Source organism: Rhinolophus sinicus, chromosome 9 (genome assembly GCF_057876585.1).
Source record: "Rhinolophus sinicus isolate RSI-liver-muscle chromosome 9, RSI-T2T, whole genome shotgun sequence".
Classification (NCBI taxonomy): Eukaryota; Metazoa; Chordata; class Mammalia; order Chiroptera; family Rhinolophidae; genus Rhinolophus; species Rhinolophus sinicus.
The window spans coordinates 30,082,219-30,096,239 of NC_142509.1; positions in this window are offsets into that span (position 1 = coordinate 30,082,219).

The window sequence follows — 14,021 nt, forward strand, 5'->3', positions numbered from 1 at the left end:
CTAAGATCTCACAAAGCTCCCCAGGGACTGAACTGCTGTGCTCAACCTCCCTCAAAGAGGGAGTGTGCTTCCTTCTCTAAATTAAGCTTTATGCACGAATGCTTTTCCATCAACGAATAAATATGTGTGAGCACTTACTCTGTGCCAGGCACCTTCTTCATATATCTCTGTTCCTCTGGCAATAGGCAGACAGGTGGAAATAACACTCTTGTTTTATCGGGAAGGCCAAAGAAATTATTATATAACCAGGACTCATCTTTGTTCCCAAGAAGAATTATTTTTTTTTAAGTAAATACCTTTCAACCCCAACACAGCTGCTTCACAGCTGGCTAGAGGACAGGAGACTGGGCTGGGCTGTTTCCTCTCGTTTGTCAGAATCCCTGATACCAAAAGCCTGGCTGTAAGAAGTGGAGGATGGAGTTCTGATTTAGGATTTAGTTCTGATCCAGGGTGTGTAAGTGCTGCCCTCTTGTGGCGGTTTTTAGTTCAGTCCAAGTAGCCAAAAATAGGTATAACAATATACCAAATTTTGGTATAACAATAGGTGAGCAAAAATAGGGTTCACTGGGCATTTGGGGGTTACCCAAGTTACGGACTTTTTATTTACCTCTCCCCCTTGAGTTGGCCTGCAGTAGTTCCAACCCCACTTAACAAAAGTAAGTTTGGCCGGGAAGAATGAGTCATCCAACCCCAGCGACCAGAAAGCTGGAACTGTCATGTTCTATCATTACTATGACTGTAATTCCCGTACTTAGTGTTGGGAAAGAAGCAGAAGTAGTTAAACTCCCTGAGAGGAGATGGTTTTCTCTTGGTTTCTACAGAGTGAGACAGCCAGGTAGCTTTTTTTTTAGGGGAATGCTTCAGACCCACTAAAATGGCGTTTTGGAAGCCAACCTGAGTCCAAATGCTAACGCTCTCCCTGCTTCTGCAGACAGCTGTAGGCTGGTGAATTGTTAACCTTTTGAGCCTGCATAGCCACCTGTATAACAAGGTGGATTAAATGAGAGACTGCCCCTAAGATGCCCAGTTACAATACTTGGTCCATGTAAGCGATCAAATTCTATGTTTTCACTTCATCTATAACATTTCTTGCTTCTCCAGTAATTGGAAGGCATGGTGAAGCATACAGAGCAAAACACAGTTCTTTTCTTACAGGTTAGACAGCGTCTGGCATGTAGGGACACAATCCTTAGAATTGATGTAAATGGGGTTTGAGAAATGGGTGGGATTCCACCATCGGCTTTGGGGAGACAGGTTTGCCAGGAAGTAGAAACAGTGAAAAGAAAGGCATGGACAGGGAGCACGTAGGGTAAATGGGGCTTGGCCTCAGACATAGCCCAGCTTTGGAAGGCTGAGGAGGGTCAGAATGGTGAGAGACATGCTGGGAAGGTGGTCAGGAACCAGAAGATGGGGAGAGGGGAGTGGCGTGTTAACGAATTTTGACTTTATTTGGTAGGCAACAGGGAGTCCTCAAGTGTTTACGAAAGGGGGAAATACAGCGACTGGCATTATGCTTGGAAAAGAATGTTCTGACCGCAGCATAGAGCATGATGGCCAGCCGGTTGACCTATCAGTACTTGATTGTAGTAATCAAGGCTGGAATGAGGGAAGAAACCGATATAGTGATAAAAGACATTCCAGGGTTGAATCAACAGGACTTGGGACCGATCTGTTGTGGAAGATGAAAACAAACTAGAAAGTCAAGATTCTTGCCTCTCGGTTGAGAAAGGGGCCTTGTGAAACACAAACAGGCTCAAGGGAAAGATGAGTTTGAGATGCTGACGTGATAACCAGCTTCTCCCTGAGTCCAGAGGGTCAATCCTTCCAAGGTCCAGCCAGGCCTAGAAGCACAGAAAGAGAACTGACCCCAGGTCAGCAGACCTTGGACTCAGTACACAGGATTTTCTTGCCAGATTTGCTCTCAGCAGCCACCTGCTTTGGGCTCCAAAAGGAGGTCAGGTTTTGCCCTGAGTCCAAAACAAGTGAGATTGTTCTAACTCAGAGTGGTTTCCGCCAGAATGGTCAAGCCAGATGTCTGGGCCCCTTCACCCCCATAGCACCAGCCCCCAGGGCGGCCTTTTAATCCCTGCTATGAGGAAAACTGTGGATGTAAGATTTTGGTTTTTGCAGGCCGTGTTGACTTGTGTATTTCTATCTCCATGGCCCTGATCCCAGCATGTCACTAGGCCCGCTTTCCCACAAAGCCTTCTGTCTGCATTGTCACATTAATCTGCGACTGCCTGCAATGACAAGAAGGAAGAACTACTACTAATCTGAGCTTCCTATGTGACCTGGCCACCCTGCCTCTCTTCTCCCACCCCTTGCAATGTCTCCTGCATCCAAATTAAAGGCTCAAGAATGAAAGGCCAGGAGCTGGGATGGAGGAAACACAGGTCTGACAGTCTGCCTCCCAGGAACTCAACACACATGATCCCCATGGACCTGAATTTGGCCTTCGGGGGGCTAATGCCTGCCTGGCCTCTTCTTTCTCTCACACCTACCCTGTCCTGAGTCCACTGCCATTCCCTGCCTGGTGGCAATAGGCACAGCCACCTCTCCCCAAACACGGATGTGTCTCAGACCTGAGGACCGAGGTGAACTTATACCTTTAGAAAGAACATCTGCGTGGGGTCTCTGCTCTTGTCAAAGCCACGTGCAAGGGGGGAGGTCAGGCGTAAATAAGACTTGTTATGTGTATGGGTGTGTTTTGTCCTGGACTATCTGAGTGGTTCTGAATGAGAAGGGCATAACTGTGCAGTCCAGGACAGAGCCCACTCTGGCCCTGGTGGGCAGGAACCACTCTTCCTTCAGACGTTGCTTTCCACAGTCTTCTAGAAAATGACTCCAGGGCATCCAAGTGTTCCAACTTGACTCCTCAGCTATAGGGTATTCTAGCCCAGGGTCTGTCCACCTCTGCACTAGTGGCATTTGGGGCTGAACTCTTTGTGGTGGGGGCTGACCTTGGCAGTGGAAGACATTGAGTGGTGTCCCTGCCCTCCATCCCACTAGATGATGCCAGTAGCAGTCCCCCCAAGCGTGATAACCAAATACATCTTCAGACATCACCAGATGTCCCTGGGGGGGGGGGGGCATAGACTCTCTCCTGGCTGCCCTAGGCCTTCTGCACTAAGCAGAGCATTCCTCAGCCCAACGGCTGTTTCCATTATCAGCTGCCCAACTGAGACTCCAAGGATTGTGATGGAGGAATTAAAAGGTGTGGTTTCCCAAACTCCCTCCCAAGACAGAACATTGGCAGCTCCATTTCAGTACCATGCGATACCCTCAATGTCCGTTCTGGTTAAGATCCATGGAGCCCCAATGCCCACCTGTGCCCGGCCTCCCACCTCCACCCTGTTTTCCTTGTCTTGTCGCCGTGATTGTAAAGACCCACTCCGGGCTCAGCAGTGGTTTTTCTGGAAGGCTGAGAGAGAGAGCACACGCATTCAGTTGCTCACACCACTGTACCCGGGGGTTCCATTCCGGGGTTGGGGAGCTGGGGAGGTGGGCAGAGCAGTGTCACATCTCGCCACACGCACACACTGTCAGGAACCTGGCCTTCCCCCCTACCTCTGAGCTCTCGATGCTGCTGCTCTCCGCCAAGTATCCCGTGTGCTCCCGGCACCTCCCCTGAAGGACCGACACCCACCCCACGCTCTTTGCGAGGTTGTCCAGGCTGTGTTTGCCGCATGCTCTTCTGTATAGTTCTCATCTTCTCATTGGATGGAACTCAACAAAAGTCTACTTCTGCCTGTTTGCATTATGGTTAAAACATTAAAAAGTGAACTCAACTTGGCTGACTGCTGTCATTTGTTCAGTTCACGTGGGAATTTCTCTCGCCTTTGCCCACTGTCACACACCAGGGCACCACCCTTCCCTCCCCACCCCCAGGAAGCCCAAACTGAGATAGAGGGGGCAGGAAGCTGATTGGGAAGTGGTCTTGGGAAAGGGGAGAGTGGGGAGGGGAGCACACTCTCCAACTGGTCAGAGGGAAAGCCTGAGCTGCAATATTGTCGCAACCGAAACTTGGGCCAAGTCCTAGGCAATGCTGAAGATGACCTTCAGGGCGAGCTGCAGGTCAGAGAGGGAGCAGCCATCAGGACATTTCTCAGTGCCGGCTCGGCCCTGCTCTACAGAAGCTGGTCAGTTAATTAAAATAATGGCTAACAATTATTAGGCGCCAGTCTCCACCAGAACACTTTGACTTGTTTTCGTTGCTCTCCCCAGTTTAGAACTTGGGAAACTGAGGCACCAGGTGATGGGCTGGCTTGAGCAAGGTCAACACAGCGAGTAAATGTCAGAGGTGGAGTCTGAATCCAGACTGATCAGCTCTAGATTTGCATTTTTAGCCTCCACCCAGTGCAGCTGCTTAAGAGACCCAGACTGTCCACAGTTCAAATCCTATCTCCTATTTCCTAGCTGTGCAACTTCGGACAAATTACCCAACCTCTCTGTGCCTTCATTTCTTCACTGTAAAACAGGCCATGATTGTTTCAAATTCACTGCAGTGAGACAGGATTACATGGGTTAATACATGCAACACACATAGGATAGGATAGGCTAGGATAGGACAGAATAGAATAGCCCTATATTTTACCCAAAGAGTCATCCACCGGCACTAGCAGAGCCAAACACTAAACACCAAGAATTACAGTGGAGAAAGACTGGCTATTTTATTATGAATGGCATCACCCAGCAGAAGGGGAAGCTAATGCTCAAAAGCCAGAACACCCCAATAGCATGTAGGTTACAGAGTCTATAGGGCAAAATCACAAGACACTGTGGGTTAAGGGGCTCAGGGTCATGCTGGGAGCTGACAGGTCGGAGGTGGGGTAAAGGGTAATAAATCATTTCTTCAGATCTTGAGGACAGTTCTGAGGTCTGTTCTGGCGTCCCTCTGTCTAGTTTCATGGGAAAATAGCCAGGAGGTTGTCCCACATTGGGGCTCAGGAGCTGAAACATAACTTAGGTCAAGATGTTATCTTTAGCTGCCCGAGGTCCGGACCTTGTGATCTTTAATAAGATGGGGGCTACTGCCTTCTGCCTGGGGGGTTGCTGATTATCAGGGGCAAAGGCTAGGTCTCTGGAAGAGGGGGGCGGGGGGGAGAGAGAGATGATTTCTAGAGCTAGGATTCAAAGCTAAATTTAATCAAAGTCATGAGGACTCCTGGTTTCATATACACAAGTAAATAAACTAAGATCCATGCTCTGGTTCCTTCCACCTATCTCAGCCCTTTCCTCTCATTGAAGCTCAGACAGCCCCACCTTAAGGTCATTTGCCATGTGATATTTAGGCACTGGGTTTCTCAGGCCTCCTCAGAACACCTGCCATCAGTGGGGCCACTTGTTTCAAAAGCCAATTCCTGGCCTTTACCACCCCCCCACACACACACACACACACCTGCCCATTAGGAACAATGCAAGTGGGTCTAATACCCGCTTGCATTTTTAACCATCTCCGCCACATAATTCATGCACACACGGGAGTTTTGACAGGCCCAGCCTCAGAGGTGGCTGAGGACAATTTAACATGTATATGCATCCTGACTGGAGTGGCTTCTGTTGCCTGGCAACCAGGTGAAAAATCCAAGTTTACACCAAAACAGAACCTTCCCAACCACAAATTGAAAGGAGAAGGGGGTGGGAAACAAGTGGGGGAAGGAGGAAAAGGAGTTTAAATCCCTGCAGATCAATATAGAACATGGGCTTCCCCACCAGTTAAATAGTAAAAATGTGTCTCTTATTTTTTCCTTTGTCCCCTTGACAAAATCGCCACGATCACAAAAGCAGAGACAGTATTTACAATTAGGTGGATCAATATAGTGTTTACCCACATCACTAAAAGGAAATCACTTTAGCAAGGGCCTCTGGACGAAAATAAGATTAAGTTAATTAAATAGCCAAAGATTAAAACCAGAGTAATTAGTAAAGTGATTTAAAAAAAAAAAAAAAGCCCTCAAATATTTAGTGTTATTAGACTTGGGGTCTCCTGGCTTGTCTGCATCTGTTTTCTCCACTAGAACTTGGAACTAAGGTTGGAAGTGGATACTGAAAGCCCAACTCTCTCTTCCGTCTTTTCTGCTTCCAAGAATTTTGAGACCTACGAGGAGAGTGAGTTTGCTCTCCTCTCTGCTCCAGTTCCTGGTCTCACAGGGATGTGACCGAATAAAGAAACTGAGTGTGAGAAAGCCTCTGAGACATACTGTCAACTCAAGGTGTAGTATCTGTGGCATTAATTAAACCTCATGCACTAATTGAATCGGTTTGCTCGTGAAGACTTTAAAAAGAGTCGCTAACGAAGATGCAGGTAGGAGCAGAAGAGCTGCCGGCAAAATCTGTGGGGAGAGAGACACCTGTTCTTTTTTCCTCCAAGATGCCACGCCTCACCTTCCTTGAAGAGCGCACACTGCCCCCACAGTGCCCTTCCAGAAACATCTCTTTCATCCAGTCATGGCTTTGCCCCACGGCATTTGGCGCCACCAGGGACCAGAAGAGAACCAACTCCTCCAGCCAACGTTTGGCGCCTGCCTTGGCCACCAGCAGCCTTCACTGCCTCTGTCTCCTCCACCACTCCACACTGACCTTCCCTTCTGCAGATTCGCCCCAAGAGCTCTAAGTGCAGGTTTTATTCTCCTTCTTCCTAGCCTTTGTTTCTGCCACTCCCCCTACCCGGAAAGCCCACCCTCCTCCATCACCTCTGCAGAACCCACTTTTATTGCCGAGGATTTGATGCAAACATTGCCTTTTCAGGGCAGCCCTGCTCTATCCTTAACCTCCAATGGTGCTTTCTGTCTGTACCAGTCACTTGACGTATTGGCAGTCTTGCTTTGCAAAAGTGTGTGTGTGAGAGAGAGAGAGAGAGAGATCGGCCTCGAGATAGACGTTACCTATTGCCCCAATAATGCTGAGTCACAAACAGTCACAAAATCTCCCTGGTATGCTGCATTATCGCTGCAGAGGTTAGAGTCATGTGACGAGGAGCCAAGGCGTGCAGGCAGCCTCTACACGCATTAAAAAACAACAACTGATTTTCACCTGGAGTCTCCAGAAGGAACACAGCTCTGCCGACACCTTTATTTTAGCCCCGCAAGACCCACTGGAGACGTCTGACATTCACAACAGTAAGATAATAAGTGTGTGTGGTTTTGAGCCACTAAAGGTGCAGTAGTTTGTTAACACAACACAATAGAAAACTAAAATCTGTATTAAATCTGTATTTGTTTTTCACGGCTATGTTCCAGGGAAGAATCCATTTTCTTATATTTTCCAGCATCTAGAAGCTGCCCACATGTCTTGGCTTATGGCCCAGCATCACTCCAACCTCTGCTTTCATCATCACACCTTCTCTGACTCTGCCCCTCCTGGGTCCTGCTTCTAAGGACCCTGATGATTATTATATTGCCCCCCCCCCCGACGCTGTCCAGGATAATCTCCCCTTCTCAAGATTCCTAATTTAATTACATCTGCAAAGTCCCTTTTTCCATGTAAGGTTAACTGTGACATTGTGATTTATAATGAGAAGTACATGTTTGGTCTTCATCCTGATTCTGGTAAAGCGCTCCTAAGATCCTTTGAATTTCCTAAGTGGTAAGAGCAATAAAGGTATCTTGTTATTCTTAAAAACCCCTTTCAACAACACCTGAGTTTATGTTAATGCGTGATTTATGGAAAGCACCAGAGGATGGGGGCTGGTTGCCAGGGGAACCAACTAGGTGATTAGAGGGTTGAAATTTTCAGTCCCACCCCTTGACCTCGGAAGGGAAGGGGCTGGAGATTGAATCCTTCAATGGCCCACGATTTAATCAACTATGCTAATGTAATGAGGCCTCAATAAAAACCCAAAAGGAGAGGAGAAGGTTCAGAGAGCTGCCGGGTTGGTGGACATGTGGAGATGCTAGGAGGGTGGCACCCCTGGAGAGGGCATGGAAGAGGCTCTGCTCCCTTTCCCCATACCATGTCCTATGCATCAATTCCATCTGGCTATTCCTGAGATACCTCCTCTCTCATTAGTAATCTAGTAAGTAATATGTTGCTCAGAGTTCTGTGAGCTGCTGTAGCAAATTAGTCAAACACAGAAGGGTATTGTGGGAACCTCCAATCTGTAGCTGGTTTGTCAGAAGCCCGGGTGACAATGTGGTCTTGCAATTGGCTTCTGAAGTGGGGGGAGGGGAGGGCAGTCTTGTCGGACTGAACCCTTAACCTGTGAAGTCTGTCTCCCGGTCGATAGTGTCCAAATTGAGTTGAATTGTAGGACACCCAGCTGGTGTGGGAGGGTTGCTTGGTGGTGTGGGGGCGGAAAACACCCATCATAGTAATATATTCACAGGTTCCAGGAATTAGACTGTGAACATGTTTGGGGGCCATCATTCAGCTGACTATAGGGTGTCCTCGGGCCCTCAAAAATTCCTGTCCACCCCACATGCAAAATACATTCAGCTCAATTGAACTGCACGTATAGGACTAATTCGCGCATTTAATAGAAATATAATGAGGACCTGCTATTGTCAGGCTGTTTTGTAGGCACTGGAGATCTACCAAGAGACCTCACATTCTACTGAAAGGAGAGAAACAACTGGTTCATTTTTTGTTTTGAAGGAGTATGTTAGATCGTGATCATTCATTTTGGAGAGAAACGACACAGGGTGACAGAGTTTAAAAAGGGTGGACAGAGAGGGCCTCATCAATAAGGTGACTGAGGAGAAAGACTTGGGGAAGGGAGGAAGCAAGCTGGGCTCATTCAGGGGGCAGGAGGTTCTTTGATCTGAAGAGCATCCATATAGGTTAGCGAGAGACCCTCTCACCTACCTTTGCATACGTTCAATAAGCGTTTGAGCAAAACTGGACATAGGCCCTGCTGTCAGGGAGGTTATTGTTTTATAGGAAGATTACCGTTTATCGTGGAATGAATGAAGCTGAACTTCAGGGCCCCTCCCTTGGAAAGACCCCATCCAAGGCCCCTTCTTTTCTCATCCTCCATAAATGCTATCCTGTTTACTTATGAGTTTACCCCTGGCTATTCCTTTTCCAAACCAGGGCCTCCAAACAGGCCCAATGAAACCTGGATCTGCCCATGCTGGTGGGTGAATCCATTAATTCCCCAATGTTCATGTTATGACCATTTGGGGACGTGTCCTGAATGACAAGAAGGTTCTGTGAGGGCACAAGACCGAAGAAGTCTGTGCTCAGCACATGTATATTTCTGCAGACAAGTGCTTGAGTTCCAATCAAAAGCAGCTGGGAAGCAGGCATTTCAGGGAAATGCAATTGTGCTAACAAAGGCCCTGAGGCGGGATGGAGTCTGGGGAGATGGGCCACAGGAGAAAAGACGTGGATATTCATTTTGAAAATAAGGAAAGCCATCGACGGTGTTGAAGGGAGTTGAAGTGGTGTCTCTGGCTAGATTGTGGAGATCTCATGGGAGAGGAATGTTGACATCTTCCAACCAAAGATAAGCAGAGCTGCACCGATAGTCCACCAAGATAGGTTGATCAGCTTGCTGCAGTAGGAAGTGAGCCCCCGGAGAACTTGGAGGGCCCAGGCAGAATGACGCCAAGAGGGGAATTACTCCAGGGTTTGGGCTTGTTCTGGGTGATTTGAGCAGGAAATAGCATCCTGAGGACCAGTTCTCGGCTGACCTGTTCATCAGGAGGGTAGTGTGGGCTAGATTTTAAAACTTAGAATTTCCCCTGTTGCCAAAAGGGAAAGGGAGCCACTTCCCTCCTTCCACTCTTAGAGCATTTCCTTGAGAAATTGTGCGCGTGCCTTTCCTGTCTCCTGCATATGTATGTAAATCTGTTTTGTGTGTACTATTTTTTGTTAATTATGGTAAAATACGACAGAAAATTTACCACTTAACTATTTTTAAGTATACAATGTAGTGGCCTTAAGGATATCCACAATATTGTGAAACCATCACCACTGTCTCTTTCCAGAACTTTCTCTAATCTGTATTCTGTCTCTAGGAATTTTCCTAGTCTAGACATTTCACAGAAATGGAATCATGCAATATTTGTCCTTTCATGTCTGGCTTATTTCATTTAGCAGAATGTTTCTAATGTTCGTCCATATGGTCACGCGTATCAGTGTGTCATTCTTTTATATGGCTGAATAATGGTCCGTAGTACAAATATACTGCAGTTTGCAAATCTTTTCAAAATAATCCTCTTCCCGGTATTTCAACCCAGGAATGTTTTTGCGTAAGGGCCTGAGAACCACCTCTGTGAAATGAAAGTTCTAGGAAGGTGGTGTCCCTATCTCCCTGTAGGTAAGTTTAGCCTCAGCACCCTGTTCTACACTGTAATTACCTGCTTGTCATAAAGATGAGACGTTTTCTTATTCCTTGAGACAAAAGCAATTAGGTAGCACCATGGATATCCCAACAACCAGGTAAGCTTAGGATGAACTAGAAAAGAGTTTACAACAAAGGTATATATAGTCAAGGCCTCTTACTTGAGGACAAGTTACCATGAATCTCGAGAGTAGGTATGTAATGCAGGGCTTGATTGTATATAAAAAGGGTGGGATTTCTCTCTGTCTTTGCAATCTCATCAGCAGATTACCTGTGATGTACATCACAGTCTGGTTTAATGCTTGTTCAATAAGAAAACTGTTCTCCTGGGGCAGCCGGATGGCTAAGTGGTTAGAGCATGAGCTCTTAACAAGGTTGCCAGTTCAATTCCCACATGGGATGGTGGGCTGTGCCCCCTGCAACTAAAGATTGAAAACGGTGACTGGACTTGGAGCTGAGCTGCATCCCCCACAACTAGATTGAAGGACAATAACTTGGAGCTGATGGGCCCTGGAGAAACACATTGTTCCCCAATATTCCCCAATTTAAAAAAAAAGAAAGAAAGAAAACTGTTCTCCTTTACTACAGTGGCGGCAAGGATTTTCTAGATTGGCAGGAGATTTTAATTTTTTCCCGACAGCATCTTTGGTCAGAAGACAGGAAGAAAGAATGAAGGCCAGGACATCATTGATAAGAAAGCAATAGTCTTTCATAAGAATGGCTTACCGATCACTTGTGCAGCTGTGGGGTCTGCCTTGTACCTAACAGGTTGGAAGCTGTTTGTCAATGTCTGAGTGTTCTCAGGGCCAGGGCAGACGCCATGAGAACAGTTGGGAACCACAGTGCAGACGTGGACTGGGACAGTATCAGCCGAGACAAATCTAAGAAATATTAGGATCTTTTAGAAAATGGCTTCCCTGTTCCAGAAACAGAGGCACAGAGAACTTAACCTCTGTTGGGCATTTGAACATGGATAGTGCTTCCCAGCACACTTACGATAAAATCCTAACCATCTTTCCAGGCCCTGCAGGATCGGACAGAGGTAAGTACAGTATGTACAGTGGTTGAGAGCAAGGCAGCAACAGTAACTGATATATGTTTTCATTTAATAGGAAGATCTATTGTTATCCCCATTTTATAGGTGAGAAAACCAAAGCACAAAGATATTAACTGCTAGGGACCCTTTGGATGGTGAGGTGCCAAAGAAGGCGACGAATTCCGGTTTTGCAGTAATAGATGGAGTGGCACCCTTTCCTAAGGCAGGAACCACTGGGAGAAGACAAGGTAAGTGGGGAGGGGGAAATGTAAGTTCAGTCCCAGATAAGTTCAGTTTCAGGGGCCCAAAGGAAATGTCAGATGAGCAGTTGGCTAAGCAAGGCTGGACCTCAGAGGAATGAGCTGGGCCAGAGAGAAATGTGGACATTTTAGTTGAGCTTGGATTGTCATTCTAGATGTAGACAGAGGTGAGAAACTGAAAGAAGGGGCCTGTGGCTGTGCCCCATGGTACCCTAACATGTACCATCTGGGTGAGACCGCAAAGGAGACTGACAGGGAACATCCCTAAAGAGAGGTTAGGGCCACAGAGGCCAAGGTGAGTCAGCCTTTTTGAGAAGAAACAGCATGGTAAACAATGTCTGCTGATGCTGTGGGGAAGGCAAAAACAAGGCCAGGAAACGCCCACTGAATTCAGAGGCATGAAGGTCCAGGATCTAGCCCAGATCTGCCAGACTCCAGGGGCTACTCTAAATCTTTCTGTTTTAATGACCATAGTAGCAGCAGCTGCAGTAACACTGTACCCCCGCCCCAGCCCCAAATTCCTATTTTGAAGCCCTAACCCCAGGACCTCAGAATGTGACTGTATTTGGTGACAGGGTCTTTAAAGAAGTAATTAAGGTCAAACGAGATCATTAGGGTGGCCCCCTGATCCAATAGGACTGGTGTCCTTATAAGAACAAGAGTTAGGACCCCCACAAGCACACCCACACACACCACGTGAATACACAGAGGGAAGATAGCCATCTACAAACCAAGGAGAGGCCTCAGAAAAAAACAACCCTGCCGACACCTTGATCTCAGACTTCTGGGCCTCCAGAACTGTGAAAAAATAACTTTGTCTTGTTTAAGCCACTCAGTCTGTGCCACTTTGTAATGGCAGCTCTAGCAAACGAATATAGGCAGTAACACAGTTTCAAACACATTTATTGAGATGAAATTCACATAACATGAAACTCAATTTTTTTAAAGTGAATGATTCAGTGGCATTTTAGTACATTCACAATGCTGTGCAACCATCACCTCTGTCTAGTTCCAATATATTTTCATCAATCCAAAATAAAAACCTGAGCCTATTAAGCAGTTTCTTCCCATTCCCCCATAACACACTTTTATCAAGTGTGTTCTGTGTGTCAGGCACAGTACATATGCACTTTACATAAACGTACTCATTTAATTCTCTCAACAGTCCCAGGAGGCCAACATTATTATTATTATCCCCATTTTACAGATGAGAAACTGGGCCTCAGAAAGGCTAAGTAAGTCGCTGTAAACAACTGGTTAGATAACTGTAATCAGCAAATAATTATTGAGAATCTGCTGTGAGCAGAGCCTGTGAAAAGTAACTGGGCATCCAGACAATCCTGATCCTGAAGTTGCTTCTGATCTAGTAGGAAAGATGCAGGTTGAACAGTTATCAATTAAGTAAATAAATACATGACTGCAAAATGCTGGAAAGGCGCCATGTCTGGCTCTGGGGCTGGGATGAGAGAAGGGAGGAAGAGGAGAGAAGCCAGAAGGAGGGAGTGCCGGCATAAAGCGCATTCCAGGCAGTGGGAATAGTACACATGTGAAGGCCAGAAGTGGGAGGAAAGAGATCAGCCTGGCTGGGATAGGGTTAGTGAAGGAAAGAATGTCTTCAGACAGGCTTGGAGTGGTAGATAGGGGTCTGTGTCTTTGCAACAATGTTAGGGATTTCAGATCCCTAAGGGCAAGAGAGAGTCATGGATGGCAAAACAACATCCACGGAAAGTAACAGTTATTAGTTCAACTGTCTCAGGGCATTCTGATGATTCCAGGTTGGGGAGGAGGACGTTAGTGAGCCCTTCAATCAGGACAACAGTACTGACAACAGATTGTTCTGTACCTGTGTGTCCCCGCTACCTCCCGCCCCAATTGGACTTGGAGCTCCTGAGAGGCAAGCACACCATCTTACTCACCTCTGTATCCCCAGGGGACAAAGCACAGTGCCTGGCACTAAATGAACCTGAGTTTTCTTTTACGAGGGCAGACACTGAAAAGAGTACCCACTCACACCTGAGTGGGAACTTCTGCTTTGAGAATTCAAATCTACCACTTTTTGTCTCTACGACTTTGAACCAGTGACTCCCAACTTTCTGAGCCTTGTTTTCCTTATCTGTAGAATGGGTACAAACATGGTACCTACCATAGAGGGCCCAAATGAGGAGTCCTTGAGGAAGGCATGTAAAGTGGTTGGCACAGCATCTACTCAAGAATATTAAGTTTGTGATTACAGCATGCTAGTATGGTCAAGCAGATCTGGATTAGCATCTAGAACAAGGGGCTCTGAGCAAGTCTGTTTATCTCCCTGAACCTCAGTTTCTCTATCCGTAGGTTGGAGACAATAATGGTTTAAGAGGGTTATTGGGAAGGTTCGACGAGCTCATGCACAGGAAGCGCCAAGCACTATAAGAAAGATGGATGTTGTCATTGTTGGTCCACG